A 19,556-nucleotide genomic window follows, 5' to 3' on the forward strand; every position below is an offset into this window, starting at 1 on the left:
TAACTGAGACAGGTTCAATTAGAGACCACGCAACTGGTGCGTGGTGCATCCAGTGAATAATGTGTCTAGCTTCCAAGTAGCTGCCTTCACGACTCTTAATTACGTCTTTTTTGAGCGGGTTTTAAATAGGCTCCCCTATTTTAACTCATTACACACTGAATTAAGTAGATTCTGTTCCTTGACAGTCACACCTCACGCTTCTCATCTCACCTTTCTGGCGTGCTTGAAACCATAGTAAAGAATCCTCCCACTTGAATATTAAGTCAAGTGGTAGGAAGAGGGGGAGGAAGGCTTTTTGCATGCATTTCTCGCCACAACACACAGCACCTTTTTGCGTTTTCTGGTTGCTATTACACCCTCGACTTGGTCCAGCGTCAAATGATAGACCAGCCACACAAAAGAAAGAGTGATATGATAAGGTGAGGTCAAGGACTGCCGCCCCTTACCGCCCAGATCACAATGATAGAAGATGTAATACCAGGTAAAATGGAGCTGTTCCTTTTGATATTTTTGGATCATGGCCCACAATATTAAAAAGACTGAAAGTGCCATCAATATAAGTAATATAGTTTCATGGCAGAAAAGGAGATACTTTCAGTTTCAAATGCATATGAATATATCTCTATTTGGATGGCCAACTATAATTCACACTGAAGATTACACCAAATGCTGTAGTACTGAGCAACCAAGTACAGAATAATTTACTCCTACCTGCGTCCAAATTCAGCAGCAACTGAAGCAGGCACAAGCAGTAGCCCGAATGCTAGGGCAGATCCAGTAAGTGCTACCACAAAGAGCACACAGTTGGGGCTGTTAATAGGAAAAGTTTTGAAATTGTGTCTCATGGCCAAGAAAGTTAGTGACACTAGACTTAGAGCAACGTAATTGTCGGAGCAGATGGTGCACATTAGACAGAAGATTGGAATAAGCAAGTTAAGACTGAAGACTGTTCCCTTCCAATTTCGTTTGCACGGAAGTGTACAGAAGAGGGGAGATAAAATGATGGAGTGGAATGCACGCTAGATATACCCATGGTTTGACTTCATGATCACACGTCAAATGCTGCTAGGTCTCCTCAGCCTTTCATCTTTCCAAGTTGGATAAAATGAGTACCATTGAGTTAGAGGAACAATAAAGATTTGCTATTTTTCACCACAATACCATTCTGAGTAAACATGCGTTTTACAAAAAAGCCATATTATTTTAAAATAAGCTATATTTTACGTACATTTAAAGACAACACATGTCTGGATACTACATGGTGTTGAAGGGTTAACAGATTTTTGAGGCTGCCTTCAGAAGTAGCATTCCTGGCTGACCACAGATTCTGGGCGTTGAGCCAGGCAGGAAATGGGCTTCCTGTGGTAGGCAGCGAACATAAGATTGAGTAGAAAGAAAATGTATGTGTAGAAATATAGTTGTGTCTATGGAAATGAACAAGAGAAATAAGTTGCCTAGAATCACACAATTTGGTAACGGGGGAAGCAGAGATTGAATACAGTGTTACAGGTTTCACGTTGTGCAGTTTAGTGAAGGAATATGTATGTGTTTATGTGCAGATGGGTGAGAGGAGGTAAGGAATACGTTTTTGAATAAGCACAGCTGTGTGCAGCCCTCAAAACATGACACAACCATAGATTTGTAGGAATAAGATTACCACAGGTAGCCACCACATGCCCCAGTGCTATAAAAAGACAAAAGAATAAATAATACGAGCCGATATAAAGTAGATCTCAATGCCAAAGGACGATATGCATGGAGTGAGCAATGCTCAGTATCGCAGTGTTGTCAGAATAATAGGTGAAAATTTAAAGAGGCCTTCTAAAAGTAGAGTTGCAGACTTTAGAGGTGGTTGCGTATATTTTGCAGTTCGACCACTACAAGTTTTTATCTCTCTTCAAAAGTTTCTATCTTCTGTTTGGGTTCTTCTTCGCTTTCTTAGTTAATAAATGATTAGAGGTTTTGCAACATTATTATTAGATTCTTCCCTGCGTCTTCAAGAAGTGTATTGGATTTCTCATCTTTGGGATGTTTGCTTACATAGGCTCAATATTGTTTATCACCTCGTATCTGGTTAGAAATAAAATACAAATAGGAAAATGTATCATACCAGAGGCTCAGGCCCACCACATTTTCCCACACGTTTGGATGACAGCTAGACCATGTGTCCATTATGATATAAAAGCAGCAACAACTTTCAGCAATGCCTGAACGGACTGTTTAAAGGTAATAAATTGAGAGAAAGCAACAATAGTTTATTGCCCATGGATCACTCTGTTTTCACTCACAAATATTACAATGTTCTGACAACAACTTAACGCCCCATATACTTCTCCCTGAACAATTAGTATATGTATAGGTCACATCAACTAGACATCACAATGGCATTGAAATTATGTAAGAAGGCATTTATTTGTATAAATTAACACCCGCTGCGAAGTTTCTTTCTACTCAGGTATTCAGGCAGAAGGGGAAGGGCCCCATCATCCCTGAGTCCAAAGAAGAAGAGGACAGGTGATCAGTCGCAACAGGAACACAACCATCTTCACAAGCAGATGTTCTTCAGAGTTGGAGAGAATATTGGAGTAATAAATTACAGTGTAAGGTGGAATGTGCTAAAATGCATTCTAAATGCAGTGCATTCGCCAGGGACACAAAGGATAGGAATAAAGAAAAGTAGTAATGTTGTGTTTATATTATGTTTAGGTATTGATCATTAGTAATAAGTATATGCCAATACGGAAGGATAGTGTGCATTGAATAACTGTGCTTCGTATTATAATGTTTCAAGGATACAATGTGTACAGATTTAATATGTGTGTTACTATACAGGTGCATTATTTTAGGGTGTTTGAAAATAGGTTTCAAGGTGTAGGGATTGGCACAAAGGGGTGTGGAATTTAATGAAATATCTACTTGTTCATGGGGCAGGTTGCTTCTTAAATATACTTGTCCTGTAACAAAATACACTTGTCCCTTCTATGCCATGCAATGAAGCGACAAATTATGGCAGCAATGCCATTATATAAGAGCTCTGAAATAGCCTTTCTGATTACGCTAGGGCTCCTTCCATAGTACGCTTTGAATACTAACAATTCCCTTATGTTGCCACGTTTCCGCAGATCTACATACTGGGGCCGAAGGTAATGGTAAGCAACAGTTCTGGCTCTCAAAAAAAAGTGGCTGGAGGAAAAGTGAACTTGCAATGGCTCAGATTTTTGCTTGAGCAATATAATACACCTGCATGTTTGCTCATGCTTAAATACAGTTCACAAATATTTTCTAGGAGTACTATTTCTTGGCCTACTTCTTGTGAATTCACAAAAGTTGTATATCTGCACTTAATACAAGGACATGGGTGCACTTTATTTCATGATTTGGCCCCTAATTAGGTCTAGCGTTAACTATGACCTTTTATGTTTAGTAAAATGTCTCTCCCTCCCTCTCTTGGCTAGCTTCACTGAGTGACTTCATTCTGTTCTTTCACAAGGAGCATATCGACACACAGTTGTTCTATTCAGTGCCAGGAACTACTGTGCAATGTGTGATTTGCAAGACCACAACAATTTCTGCTTTTGCCAATGTTTGTTATAATAGTGAGGGCCCAGCAGCTTCCACACCAATGAGAATACACAAAAATATTGCCAAAACAAGTTGTGCATTGACAAAGCCAAAAGGCTGACCAACAATTTCATTGGCTTTACCAATGCTTGTTTATTTTTTATGTTGCAAAAAAAAAAATGCTCCCTACCTTATTCCAGTAGTTTAGCGAAATGTTTTTGCATGTTTTTTGTGTGAACATTTTATTTTGAAAGCAAAGAATTATCAGTCTTGCTTTCAAGCTTCTGCAAATATTTGCATCTAATTGGAGAGCATTCTGAAAGCAGTATACATAGCCTCACATTGCTAAATATTGAAAAAAAAAGTGTGTACACATTTTTATACTCCAACCACTGTCAGTAGTGCAGTCTGAGCTTACAACATTTAGTTAGAGTGCTCACCCTAATAATAAAGCCTTTGCATTAATGAACAAGAATACAGCATTAACACATGGACACAAATATTACCTTTATTGCAAAGAATGCCTCTCCCTGATCCATAGTGTGGTACTGTAAACTGACAGCCAAGGGGTTTGTGCTGTAGGGGGTTGGGTCTACTTGTCACAAGGACAAAATACACATGAAAACTTGTTGCCATTGACCTAAAATAAAATATGTCCTGGGAGTGGGGCTACGGGAATTCCACATCCCTGGGCACATTTTGACAAACTATGAGTGTTTTTGGCTACTAAAGGTGTTACTGTGACAGAGATTTTCATCTGTGTTTGCTGTTGGGTCAAGCTATAGTACAATGTTTTAATTCCTCTTTTGCTTTTGGAGATAATGAATTTCTTTTTAAAGTCTTGTACAGGGATGCCAATATAACTTGTGGGTTCTTTTCTTCATTTGGAGTTCCCTCCTTACCTCAGCTGGACAACACATGCAGCGTGCACCATTAATAGCTCAATTATTGCAAGGCCTGTTACTACCAAAGTTTCAATTGTAGAATGTGCTGCACACACCTCCCCCAAGGACTGTATCAATTGGTAAAGAATTTATTGATGCAGATGTACAAAAAGAAATAGCATTAACTGATTGTGAGTACACAATGGTTCAGATTGCTTCTACTACACAGGATATCATGATATAAAGATAGAGGATGATGATATGTACTATGACACTAAGTAAATTATTGAAAGGGCTGGGAGTAAGAAAAGGAAGAAGGGAACAGGGGAGGATGTATGCAAACAGAAAAGGGATATGAATAGGCCCAAATGGAAAGATATGTTCACCAACGATAATGCTTCCCCCATGGCCCGTCTTTTTCATGGTTCATCACTTGTACGACGTGATAGGAATATCAGACTGTTTTCCTAAAGCTGTATTTCCACTGCATTTCCCCACATTAAATGGACTCCATCAACATACCCTCCTACTAAAACTACAAGTACGTGTTGGTTATTGTGTGCATGATCAGCAAATGGACCAAGGCATGCCAATTCAAGAACAGCAATGCACAGACTATTGCCAAATGCCTCCTGAAAGAGTTCACACCGCGCTTTTGAGTACCTCTGCTTTTGGGTTCTGAAAATGGACCGGCGTTCATCTCACATGTGATTGAGGGGTTGTGCAAGGGGCAAGGAGCCACACAGAAACTACATGTGTTCCACGGAAACTACCAAGTGGGAATGGTATCCCAAGCTCATCCTGAAAGGTTGCACGTGCTACACAGAAGAGAAAGGACGTGTGTGTAAGCGGGCCCCAAGGATACATCACCTAAAGAACGTCTGGAAACATCGACGCCCCAACCCCTCAGTCTACAAGTAGTGACAACGAGACATCTTTACCTTTTCTTCACTTTGTTTTCTTCATATCGAATGTGCCCAAGTAATAGAAGCGCTTGCAAACCTCTCAAATTACTTGAAGACAGGCACCAATGGTTACTTTTACTGTTTACAGGTATCATCTCTGAGGCTCTACATTATTGCTCAGCAGACTTTTTTTTTATGGAATAAAAGTTCAGCAGAAGACATTCTTCCAACTAGTAACACTAGCCACACGTACCAACGATTGGAACAATGCCTCAAGACTTGCTCAAGACTTTCAGAATTAGAGAAAATGATCATGGGTGCTACTAGCAGCATTGACTCCCATTGCTGCTATTATAATGACGTTTGTACCACATTGAATAAATTGCCATTGATAAAGACGGGACAGGGGGACAGTTGACAGAGCAGGATGTTATGCTTGCACACAACGGCCTACCGACACAGAAAGCAGCATGTGTTACAATGTCATACCTGTTTGCCCTAATGTACAATATGCTCTTCAGTAAACACACTGAGTAGGTAGCAGTTGCACCTCCTGAGAAATGCATAATTAGCAAAGGGAGAACAAGGATAGAACAGGGAATGTGAATAACTTAGCACTTATAGACGTTGTAGAAGTAACAATAGGACTACACTAAATGCAGCCTGCTACCATTACCAAATACCTCAAAGACCTGAAAGGTATGCTGTGAGGATTTTGTTCAAGAATGAACAAGAGGGGGAGGAGGAGCCTAGCGCGCAACCAAGATGGCCGCGTAGGCTTGTGGCTCCCGAGGGCCTCCGCAACCTCCCACGTCTATCCTGTCATAATCCTGGTTTTCTCGATGGGCTTCTGTTGATGATCTTGCGCTAAGGTGCCACTCGTTTTCCAAATCGAAATTGGACTCCGGGAACCGGTTTTGTGGCGATCTGAAGTTTGCGGCCTTCTTCGGCCTTGATCCCGAACTCGAGTTGGTGAAGTGCCCGGGTGCGAAGTGAACAACAGCGGCATGCCAGGCTGGGCCAGCTCCGGACCCCGTGCTTTCACTTTCGGTTTTGAGTTGATCTGCGGAAACTGACGTCGGGACATTGGGTGAGCAGCGCTAAGGACGGACTGCATAGCCTGATTCTTGCACTGTAAACGGGCCTATTTCAGTTGGTGGCCCTGATCTCCTGGCCTTCCTCCGGGTGCTGGAGGGTGCTGACCTTGGTGGTCGCCGACGATGACGACGACGAGAGTGGACGGCGATAAGCTGAAACCCAAGTCTACCCGGAGGGGAGCCTATTCCCAGGCCAACAATATGGACCGCTATGCGCAGCCAAAGGGATCCCCTAGTAGATCACGTAAATCGCCTGAGCCGCCCAAGGAGGCCTCGGGTGCATCATCCGAATTGACTCTGTTGGATGTCACGGGGGCCATTGAGGAGATGAAGGCGACGGTGAACCAGCAATTTGATACCTTGGCTAATAAATTGGACTCGGTGTTGATTGATGTCACTTTGGTCAGAGCGGACCTGTCCAAAACTAATGACCGGGTCGACTCATTGACTCAAGCGGCGTCGAGCCTAACGGTGGATGTGGCCGCTTTGCAGACGACGGTGCGGAGGTTGCAGCTCGCCAGTGACCTGACTGATCGTCGCCTTGAGGACTCCGAAAGCAGGGCCAGGCGGAATAACGTACGTATTATCGGGGTGCCCGAACGGTCGGAGGAGTGTGCTGTGGATCTTTTTGTGGAGGATCTAGTGGTGACTCATCTAGCACCCAAAGGGCTGAGCAAGTTCTTCGCTGTTGAACGGGCCCACAGGATTCCAGGGGGTGCGCCGAAGGTGGGTGCCCCCCCGCGGCCTATCATTGCCCGACTTTTTAATTTTCGGGATCGAGACGCTATCCTTCAGGCATCTGTGGAAATTTAGCTTGCAAACTGAACATTATCTGCGCCATCTTGCCTCTCCCCAGCGCCACGCACAGCGAATGCACGGCCGCCATTTTAGGCACCCCACTCTCTCCCCGCTCATTCTCGATCACCAGCGCTTCCCCCTGGCGCTGCGAACATCCCCCGCGCGCCGGCCACCCCCGCTCTCTCATACACGGGCCATAAACCCTCTCCTTCAGCGCGGCCCTGCTACGGAACCACATCCGACCGACATCCCATACATGGTCATGCCGCTCCTTTGATAACCCCCTTCCTCTGCGCCCCATTCTCCGAACTGGTCCCAGGCCATCACCTAGCCCGGCGGATGCAGTTTATTGCCCCTACTGTAAGGGAAACACCCCACATCAAAGGGATTACAGTGGATCAAAGCCCCTACCCCCTGAGACCCGGCCGGTTGCACACACCCCCGGGAATTGGCGGAATTCCCTGCTGCGCGATAGCCATCTCCCACTGCGGGTAAGGTGGGAACCTCTACTGTAACTATGTGTGGGATCGGATCTGAGCCGGGGCTTCAGGGGATGTTCTCTCATGCATCAAGAGAATCTCAAGAATGTACTATGTGTAATAAAGCAATAAACCGGTGTATAAGAGACCAGGTCTCAGAGATGCAGTTAGAGCACCTCGTGACGATACCTTGCTGTCTGATCTGATGTGTTCTGCTCCGACGGAATAAAACTTTGTTTCCTGCCTTCCAGTCTCCGGCGCCTGCCTCTTTCATTGGTAAATTATCGAGTGGTATGAGAGGCGATTACCGCCGGGCAAATACTTGAAAGGTTATCGACTGAAACTGCCGCTACCATTTAACAATTGGCGTCCCAAACGTGGGGCCCATCAGCGACACGTGGATCCAGTGGGAGAGGTCCCGACGACGGAGTGAACGACTGCAACGATCGGGAGAGCTCCTGCCCAATAGACCCTCGTCTGGCAGCCGATCATCCGAACTTCACTGGTTCCGAGCAGACCTCTCTCGAGTGATCTACGGTCCTGACTGGGAACCATCAGGAGTGCCGCGGCAAATACGGAGAGTAGAGGACGATCGGGCGCTGGAGGCGGAAGACGAGAAACTGTCCACGCGGTCCGGGTAAGGTCGTGATACACGACAAATTGCGAAATAATTGATTGATTGTCCGAAGCTTTTGAATACTAGTATTGCTCATTGATTGTGCTCATTGATTGTTCTCTTTGAGATATTCGCTGTCTACAAACGGGGAGGAGTAGAAATACTCTCTCTCTCTCCCTTTGCAGATAGTGAAGGGTAGGTAACGCAGACTTTTGTCCCCGTTGTGCCTATCTTTATCTCCCCACTGATTGATTGTCCGAACATTGATTGTTTTGAAGAATAGTGCTCTTTGAGATATTCTCTGTTTGCAAATAACGTAGAATAGAAATATTCTGTCTATTCTTTGCAAATAGTGAAGGGTAGGTAATGCTGACTTTTGTCCCCGTTGAAACCCGTCATGCCTATCTTTATCTCCCATTGATTGATTGATTGATTGATTGTCCGAACACTAGTTGTTCGATATTGGTTCTTTGGAGGTATTCTCTGCTTACAAATAACGAAGAATAGAGATATTCTGTCTAGTCTTTGCAAGCAGTGAAAAGATAGGTAGTGCTGACTTTTGTCCCCGTTGAAACCCGTCATGCCTATCTTCTCCCCACTGATTGGTAGTTGGTTCTGCCCGGACCGCTTATTAGAGGTGAACCATCCGGCTCCACTGGAGGGCACCCCTAATAAGGACATGTTCACTAAATATGGACTAGTCGCCGTAGCTTATACCAAGCTATGGCATAAATATACAAAGAAGGACCCCGAGAGTCAGTGGCCACTGATGGGATCCTTCGACGACCATAAGATAGAAGTGCTAGAAATAGCCCTGCGTAGCAATAAGACAACGCCTACTATGCTTGACAGTATTGGCATGTGGCGCAAAGAAGCAACGCAACGGAAAAAGAGGGAAGAAGTAAAGGCAGAAAAGGAATTACGAAAGGCAGCTCACCTTGCCGCTAGAAAGTTAGAAGAAGAAATAAAGGAGAGAAGGGAAACTAAACTAAGACAGGAGCCCGAAACATCAGGCCAGTACGCTGTTAGGACCCCTTCTTTGCTCTACCCTGAGTTGTCCTCCAAGCAGCGAACGAATGACGAATTGCTGTTAGGTCCCCCGATCATTTACATGCCCCCTCCATATGCACCCTCCCAGTTAGTGGTGCAACACCCACAACCCCCGAACACGAGCGAAAGCAGTACAGGGGCCTCGGTCATCACGGCCTCCGCGCCGGCCGAGCCTCCTGTGCTGAACACAACGTCGGCAATAACGCTAGATGACCATGAGATGGGAAAGAAAGATTCCACCAGAATGAATCGATTAACGAAGGATGAACGAGCAGGAATTGATAAGATAGTAGGGACACTGGTGGAGCGAAAAGAAAGTGAGGAGTATATAACAGACGTGTATAACTCGTATGCCGACAGCCGCAGACGACACTTTGTCGTACGGCTCTGTTATCACGCCCTGAATGCATATGAGGATAGATACCACGATAAAGGTCCCGAAGGCTTAGCGGCCCTATATAGGAAGGTAGACATCGGAGAAGAAAGAGAGGGCGACGTGACGAACCTCTTCACTCGTACACTCGAGGTCTACCGACACCTTAAAGAACATAGGCAGACCACCAAAGCAGAAACCCCCATAGCGACTAACCCCCAGGAAGGAAGGGCTGATGCCATGATGCCCATCAAAGAAGCTGCCCCCTACTGGGTCCCCCCACGAGGTCAAGGAACACATGACGACATCAACCACCAAGATGCGAAGGGGAGGGTTGTATATAACTGGGTCTACCAGCCGTGGGACCGGCAAGATATTTTGACCTTTAGAAAAACTCTACCCGACTTGAGAAAGAACCCGACTGCCTTCTACACTGAACTGGGTACAGCCTTAGGTTCTACGATTATGACTTTAGCAGATATCGACTTGTTCTTTGGGCTATGTCTGCCGGCTGATGTGTGGAAACAAATCCGGAAAGTTGACCACGCTGAGCCGTTCGGATATACCTGGGTACAACTCGATACCATAGATAAGCAGCGAGAACCAGGACAGAAACCCCTGAAAGCCATATTAGAGCTCCCAGACAAGATTGTACTAAAACTGAAGACTCTAATCCCAGAAAGAAAGGTAGACTGGTCGATAGTGACGGCTTGCCGCCAGAAACCCCAGGAGGATGTGTCTGAATACTTCTCCCGATTCGAGACTGTTTTCCGATTACAGTGGCCAAGACATGACCACCGCAACCGGACATCACCTCTTTGTCCAGAATTATGTGAAGGGTCTGTCACAAGAAATTTCCCAGAAACTACAGACCAGCGAGAGTAGTTGGGCAGCCTCCAAACCCGCAGCAATTCTCCAGATGGCCCAATACTACGAAAATCAGAAAAACGAGAACGATAGGGCGTCAGAGAAGAAGAAAAAGGAACTGAAGGAGAGGGTAATGATAGCGCAGTTGCAAGGGGTGACCATAGGAAGGGAACCCCCGAAAGAGAATTACCAACCAACCGCCCCTAGAAAGCTACCCCCTAGAGACCATACACCTGCACCCTACAACGGACGGAGAGACTTAGATGGGAACCAATGTGCGTTCTGTAGAGGGTTCGGACACTGGAAATCCCAGTGCCCGGTCCTTCTGGAACTAAACAAAAATAGGGTTCCCAGAGACACAGCATATGACCCCAGAAACAGAGGACAGGGACGAGGGCACACGAACGACGCAACCAACGTCAGGCCAGGCAAAACAAACACCTTTGATCGCCCCCGACAAAACCAGTGTCAGCAGTCCAACTACGAAAGCACCCATGACTTCGCATAGGACCGCCAGGGGCAAGGGAGGGATCCAGTCAAACTCCGTGTTGACCAGCAAGGCCCTTACGTCACTGCTAAGGTCTTGGGCACAAAATCTCCATTCCTGGTAGACACTGGGGCGACACGTAGTGCGTTATCCAAATGACTGATCCCTAGGGCACCCTTGTCTGGCTCACATGTAACCTCAATAGGCTTCGATGGAACGCCCTCCACTAACCCCTTATCAGCACCAATCTCCTTTGACTTAGAAGATAACACCACTGACACGACCTTTCTGCTCTCCTCCAACACCCCCGATGCTATTATGGGACTTGATTTGCTAAAACATTTTCGAGCTACCATCAGATGCTCCCCAGACGGAGTTCGAGTCATCCTACACGATAACCCAGATCTGTCCAGACCCTGTCACACACGGCGTATGCTCTCTATAACCGATGCTGACATGTCCCTACTCGATACATTACCTTCACATCTATGGGCTAAAACCGACTCAGATGTAGGGCGCATGGTGATTGACCCAGTACACATAACCGTCCGACCAGACGCAGTGCTCCCAAAGCTTCCACAGTATCGGATATCACCCGAAGGCGAGAAGGCATTGGTGGAAATCATCGAGTCCCTAGTCGAGGCAGGAGTGGTAGAAGAAGTAGTCAGTAATGTTTGCAACAGCCCTATCCTACCCATTGTAAAGAAGCAAGGCGAGGGAGATGAGAAAGCCTACCGTTTCATTGTTGATTTGCGAGAGGTTAACAAAGTAGTCATACCCCAGTACCCCGTGGTCTCAGACATCACCACCATCCTCACCCTGATTCCATCCACTGCCACCACCTTTACTGTTATTGATCTCAAAAACGCATTCTTCTCCATCCCCATCCACCCAGACAGCCGTTACCTCTTCGGCTTCACCCTAAAAGCCCGTTCATACAGATTCTGTAGGGCACCCCAAGGCTACACTGAGAGTCCCAGCATTTATAGCCAAGCCCTCAAGAGACAGCTAGATGCAGTCCAACTACCCGATGGAGTGGTGTTGATACAGTACGTCGATGACATTCTTTTGGCGGCCGACACCACTCCATTTGCCGTCACAGCCACCATTCACCTCCTCCGCTTCCTTGCGGAGAACGGTCACAAGGTCTCCAGAAAGAAATTGCAATTCTGCCAGCCCCAAGTAACGTATCTAGGCCACCTACTATCCAAAGACGGGAGGAAACTTACCCCTGACCGAATTCAGACCATCCTAGAAACCCCTGTTCCCAAAACTCAGAAGCAAGTGCGGTCCCTAGTAGGCCTCACCTCCTTTTGCCGACAGTGGTTGCCAAACTTCAGTCTTATCGTAAAACCTCTGCTTTCCCTGCTGGCTAAAGATGTCCCCTTCCCCCTCCCCTGGACACCCGAATGTCAATCCTCCTTCAAAGAATTACGAGACGCCCTCTGTTCGGCCCCAGTCCTAGGAACCCCAGACTACACTAAACCTTTCTCCCTCTACACCCACGAAAGGGAGGGATGCGCGTTGTCTGTCCTAACCCAGTCCATAGGCCCTAAACAACGCCCTTGTGCCTACTTCTCTGCCACTCTTGACCCTGTAGCCAGAGCTTTGCCCGCATGCCTTCGAGCAGTAGCCGCCGCGGCTATCTCTATCCGGCAAAGCGAGGGGATCGTACTCTCAAACCCCCTCACGGTACTGGTACCCCATGCGGTTGACACCCTCCTGAACCAGACCAAGACTCAACACCTGACTAGCGCACGACTGACCGGTTACGAACTGACTCTGCTTGCCCCCCACATCACATTGAAACGATGCACCACTCTGAATCCAGCTACCCTACTACCTCTCCCTGACACTGATCCCAATGGGCCCCCTATACACGACTGTGTGACCCTCACCGACGAACAGACCAAGAGTAGGGTCGACCTCCGAGATACTGCCTTCCCGGACCCTGACGGAGAACTGTGGGTGGATGGCTCATGCATCAAGCTCCCCGATGGCACCACCTCAGCTGCCTATGCAGTCACCACAGCCCGAACAGTTGTTGAGACAGCCCGCATCACACAGCGATCCGCACAGGCGGCGGAACTAATTGCTCTCACACGAGCCTGCATCCTGGCAGCAGGGACAACCGCAAACATCTACACAGACAGTCAGTACGCCTTCGGGGTAGTTCACCACTTTGGGCTCTTATGGAAAGAGAGGGGATTCTTGACTTCTCATGGCACACCCATCCTGCATGGAGATCTAGTCTCTGCCCTGACCGAAGCGGTCCTCCTCCCCACACGGCTGGCTGTGATCAAATGCCAAGCGCACAAGAAAGTGACAGACATTATAGGACAGGGAAATGCACTAGCTGACATTACTGCCCGAACCACAGCCGAGAATAGGTCCACGACCCGTATGTACGTGACCAGGTCACAAGCTGAGAAATGGAAGGATGCTGGGGAAACGATTAGGGACATCCAATTAGCCAGTACACCACACGAGTTAGCTGAATGGGCACGGGTGGGATTGAAGGACGATGATGGTTGCTGGCGGACTAAGGACTCGAACAAATGGTTGCTACCAGACTCATACTTGATCCCCATGCTGACCATGGCACACTCCCCCGCACATATAGGGTCTGCCCCCATGATCGAACTCGTCTCCAAAGTCTGGCACAACGACAAGATCCCAGACTCAGCCAAACGTCTGGTCCAACAATGCCTAGTATGCCTCCAACACAACCCTGGGAAAGGAACTGCTGTACCCCGGGGAGGGTTCGGGGTCCCCAATCACCCTTTTGAAGTCCTACAAATGGACTATGTCCATTTAGAAAGGTGCCAAGGTTTGAAGTACGTACTTGTCGTTGTGTGTGCCTTCAGCAAGTGGGTGGAAGCCTACCCAACCCACGACAACACCGCTATGACTACTGCAAAAGTACTACTGAAGGAGTTCTTCCCCCGATACGGCCTTTGTCGAATTTTGTGGAGCGACAACGGCCCCCACTTCGTAGCCGAAGTTATCCAACTCATCTTAAAGGGGTTGGGTGTAAAACAGAAATTCCATGCGGTCTTCCATCCCCAATCTGCAGGCCTGGTTGAGCGACACAATGCCACATTGAAGCTTAAGATAGCAAAAATAGTCGCCACCACGGGACTAAGATGGCCAGACGCTCTCCCACTAGCATTGCTATCAATGCGTTCCACCCCCACCAAACACCACTTAACCCCCTACGATGTCGTCTTTGGGCGGCCCATGAACCTTTGGACTGCACCAAAACCAACATCCATCCACGACGTCCCGGACGTCCTCATGTCTGACTATTTGTATAACCTAACTAAGACGTTGTCTGTTATCCATCAGCAGGTGCTGCACGCCATTCCCGATGTTTCCAGGGGCCCGGGACACGACATCCAACCCGGTGACTTCGTCTTAGTGCGTAACTTCCAGCGCACCAAGAGTCTGGAGCCCCGGTGGACGGGCCCCCTGCAAGTCCTGATCACCACCCGAACAGCTCTTCGAGTGGAGGGGAAACGCAATTGGCTGCATGCACACCACTGCAAGAAGGTATCACCGACCCTGACAACCACGGACAACATCACCGCCCAAGAAGAACTTCTGGACAAAGACCGACCATCCCTGAGCCGCTGCCCAGATACAGAGACACTCGAGTTAGTAAGATATCCTGATCCCACCGTGCCATCCAAGGAAGGGTATAACTTGCGACGAAAGGAGAGAACTTCGGCTAAGCAGACCACAGGCTAAGTGGAAATCTCAGAGCGGTAGCCTAGTCACCTCAAAGGCCACCGGGAGAGAAACTAAGCGAAGTCTGTGGTTCTGCCCGCTACCGAGTCTCTTGAAGGTGATGGAAGCGCCCGACATGAAGATGATGGAAGCAACCGGACGTCCGAAGATCCACTACAAAAACCCAAAGACTGACCGAATGCACAGCTTCAAGACTATCGCACTTTTCATTACCCTTCTCTTTTGCCTTCTCCTCGTGGTCACCTTCTGGATCATGGAGGAGGGCACACCCGCTCATAAGATATTGCTGACCACCGTTCAACCTACCACCACGAAAGAACACCATCTGATCTCACTTTCACCCCAACTCCGAGAAAGGCGTAAGGAGTTCTGGAATAACTCTTTTGTGCAGTTGCTCCACCAACACAATCTTGCTGCCAACGCCACCAATTGCTGGATCTGTGGATTGCTGCCACATGCCACTGGACACTCTATCCCTTTCATCCCTTCACCTTTTTCGGTCCATGGTTCCTGCCTCGCCTGGCTAATCCTCCTGCAAGAAAGCTACAAGGACAATGCCACTTCCGGCAGAACCATGTCACACTTCTACCATGGGTTCTGGCTGAACAAAACTGGAAAAACTTCTGCCCTCTTCTGCCCTCTGAGATCGAACACTTCCTTTCACATGGACATCCCTGCCAAAGAACGAGTTGAAATGCAGGTGTTCAACAACCCAGCCAGACCCACCTTCTCTTACCTCCGGAAACGGACGGCCGCCACCCTAACAGTGGCCCTGTCCGTCATCAACATCACTGGATTTGTGTGCCTCGAAGGCCTGGGGACGCAGCTGGTGGGCCACAGCTCCTGCCTCATCACCCAAACATTGGACTCAGTTGACCCACCCTCCTTTGTTGCCTCCCCGAATATGTACTTCGTCTGTGGTACTAAGGCCTACACCTGGCTTCCGAAAGGTTGGGGAGGCACCTGCTACATCGCCTTTGTCCTTCCTCCGACATATGTGGCTCCAGCAAACCACCACCGACAGAAGCGGGCCAAAGACATTGTGCAAGCCGACTCCGCCGGGGCACAGTTCATGGACGCAGTGAAAGGCCTTGTTCCACTCTGGGGTCCAATGGCAAACAGCCGTGCCATCCGCCACTTGACCCAGGCAGTCGAGACGGCGATGAACATTACAGCTGGCGCCCTCGCCAACAACACCGCTGAGCTTCAGGCCGTCCGCCTGGTGGCTCTTCAGAACCGCCTCGTTCTAGATGTGGTTCTGGCTGATCGTGGAGGAGCATGCCGCATCATTGGGTCCAGCTGTTGTACCTACGTACCGGATAACTCACCCTCAGTCTACAAAGCAATTGAACACCTCCACAGACTGTCCACAGAGGTCCATCAAGAGCAAGAAGAATGGTCACTGGGGAGTTGGTTTTGGGACACTATTAAAAGTTGGGGATGGAGGCTGTTTTCATTTATCCTCATAGCAATTGTGATACTATGTGGATGTTGCTTGGGGATTCAGTGTCTGCCACCTTTATGTTCGCTTTTTATGAACTGCATCTGCCCTAAGACTTTGGACTTTGAAACAGAGCGAATGAAAGCTCTGAATGAGGTGGAAGTACGGGGTATTATGGGGATAGATCCAAACTAGGCAAGCTGGCGAGATATGTTAAAAGGGAGGACTGTGGAAATTTAGCTTGCAAACTGAACATTATCTGCGCCATCTTGCCTCTCCCCAGCGCCACGCACAGCGAATGCACGGCCGCCATTTTAGGCACCCCACTCTCTCCCCGCTCATTCTCGATCACCAGCGCTTCCCCCTGGCGCTGCGAACATCCCCCGCGCGCCGGCCACCCCTGCTCTCTCATACACGGGCCATAAACCCTCTCCTTCAGCGCGGCCCTGCTACGGAACCACATCCGACCGACATCCCATACATGGTCATGCCGCTCCTTTGATAACCCCCTTCCTCTGCGCCCCATTGTCCGAACTGGTCCCAGGCCATCACCTAGCCCTGCGGATGCAGTTTATTGCCCCTACTGTAAGGGAAACACCCCACATCAAAGGGATTACAGTGGATCAAAGCCCCTACCCCCTGAGACCCGGCCGGTTGCACACACCCCCGGGAATTGGCGGAATTCCCTGCTGCGCGATAGCCATCTCCCACTGCGGGTAAGGTGGGAACCTCTACTGTAACTATGTGTGGGATCGGATCTGAGCCGGGGCTTCAGGGGATGTTCTCTCATGCATCAAGAGAATCTCAAGAATGTACTATGTGTAATAAAGCAATAAACCGGTGTATAAGAGACCAGGTCTCAGAGATGCAGTTAGAGCACCTCGTGACGATACCTTGCTGTCTGATCTGATGTGTTCTGCTCCGACGGAATAAAACTTTGTTTCCTGCCTTCCAGTCTCCGGCGCCTGCCTCTTTCATTGGTAAATTATCGAGTGGTATGAGAGGCGATTACCGCCGGGCAAATACTTGAAAGGTTATCGACTGAAACTGCCGCTACCATTTAACACATCGAGGGTGGCTGGGCCAGTAAAATTTGAGAACTCTATTGTTAGCTTTTACCCAGACTTCACGCAAGCGGTTCAAAAGCAACGGATGGGATTCTCGGCCATCAAACGGCGCTTGAGAGACATGGAGTTGAAGTATGCGATGCTATTCCCGGCTAAGCTGCGGGTAGAGTTAGATGGTCGCTCACACTTCTTCGACCGGCCGGAGGCAGTGGGAGAGTGGCTGGATGCCCTACCCAGGAGTCGAGGTCGGGAAGGTCGGATGGCGGAGAGCGGAGAGGGTTTGACGGAGTAGGAATGGAACTGTGATCCTCTCGATGGACTGGACTGGTAACGTTTTGCACCTGTGGCTGCACTGGACTCCAGTTTGTAACTCTTTGCCCCGTGGTATTTGGAGGTTGCGGGGGGCTTGCTGGGGCCCTTTCCTCCTTCTGGGGTTTTTCTTGTCCTTTTTGTAGTGAGTTTCATATTGGGGCGACAGGCACACTGCATGTTGGGGGGGCTGTTCGGGCTCACGCAGGGGTGCAGGGAGGGGGGAGTTCTGTTGGGGTTGATGGGGTGGGGTTGGGGTTTGTTTGTTTGTTTCACAAGGCGGGGTAATGTTTTTTGTTGTGCTATTATGATGGTGCTCTCCGGGAGGGGGATAGTTTGTGCTGGGAGGGATGGGGGGTAAGGGGTTGAGACTTCTTTCATGGAATGTGAACGGGCTGGGGGACAGGATAAAGCGGGGGGTAGTCCTGCAGTTCTTGAAACGTATTTCGCCTGACATCGTGTTTCTGCAGGAAACGCACCTCATAGAGAACTCTTTCCATGCCATGAACAGACGAGGATATCGCCTTCTGGCCCATTTTGGTTTCACCTATGGCTCGAGGGGAGTGGGCATTTTAGTCAGGACCTCTCTCCCGTTGGTGGTGGATGAGGTGCTCCATGACGACAGAGGGCGGTACACTGTGTTGGTGGGGAGGTGGGAAGGTAAGCTGATTTCGCTGGTCACGATTTACATGCCGCCGGGCCTGCAGACGGCCACCTTTGCTGATTTGGGGCGCCTGCTACTTGGGCTTCCGGGGGGGGGTTTGGTCTTGGGGGGGGATTTTAACGCGGTGGTTTCCGGAGTTGAGGATCGACACCCCCCTAGGGACCTCCCTCGGGCCCAGAACTGGCTGGGGGGCTTTCTGGATACCCTGGGACTGATAGACTGCTGGCGGTTGAAACACCCTGGACAAGCGCAATATACCTTCCACTCTGGGGCCCACGGTAGTCTTTCGAGGCTTGATTATATGCTCGTGCCTGCGGCCCAAGCTGGGATGATCGGGGAAGTGCGACACTTGGCACGCGGTATATCTGATCACTCCCCTCTTTTGCTACACCTAGATATCGCCTTGGGGGCGGAGGGGAGGGTGGCGCCGATCAACCCCTGGTACCTACGAAACCCCACGATCCGTGCAGACCTGGTTAAGTCCCTGGAACACTATTTTAATGACAACGTGGGGTCGGTGTCTTCCGCCATCTCCCTTTGGGAGGCCTTTAAGACGGTGCTCCGGGGCCAGGCTCTGTCTCTCATTTCCCATACCAAAAAATGCGCGGCGCAGGAGGTTGTTCGGCTAGAAAATGAGATCACCGAGTTGGAGATTGATTTGGAGCAAGGTGTTACGGATGACAGACTGCATGTGCTGGCGCTTAAGCAGGCCGACTACAAGGCGCTGGTTACCGAATCTGCTAGGAGTATGAGCAGGGAGCAACAGGGGCGTCTGTACGATATGGGGGATAAGGCCGGGAAGTTGATTGCCTGGTTGGATAAGAAGGAGAGAGCGAGTCGAGTGGTGCCGGATGTTGAGAGGGTGGATGGTGTGCGTGTGACGGACCCCGGTGATATTGTTGATTGCTTTGCGGAGTATTTTCACGGGGTTTATTCTCCGGTCTCAGAGCGATCGGAGGAAGACTCTCGACTACTGCTTCGAGACATTGCTCTGCCATCACTATCTGATGAGGATAAATTATTGATGGATGCGGCCCCGTCGCCGGATGAGATTGCTTTGGCCATTCGCTCTATTGCCTCTGGTAAGGCCATGGGTCCTAATGGCCTTCCCATCGAATTATATAAGTTGCGCCCAGATAAGATTGCGCCGTATCTCCGGGACATGTTCCTCGAGGCTCAGGCGGCGGGTTCCCTCCCTCCTAACCAAC

General features: G+C 48.9%; 1 protein-coding gene across 1 annotated transcript in view; it reads right to left on the bottom strand.

Moving 5' to 3' along the window:
* The window catches only part of ZFYVE9 (zinc finger FYVE-type containing 9), a 565,807-nt gene that overhangs the window by 123,527 nt on the left and 422,724 nt on the right, over window positions 1-19,556 (bottom strand). The window lies entirely within an intron of this gene.

Source organism: Triturus cristatus, chromosome 4_2 (genome assembly GCF_964204655.1).
Source record: "Triturus cristatus chromosome 4_2, aTriCri1.1, whole genome shotgun sequence".
NCBI classification, from domain to species: domain Eukaryota; kingdom Metazoa; phylum Chordata; class Amphibia; order Caudata; family Salamandridae; genus Triturus; species Triturus cristatus.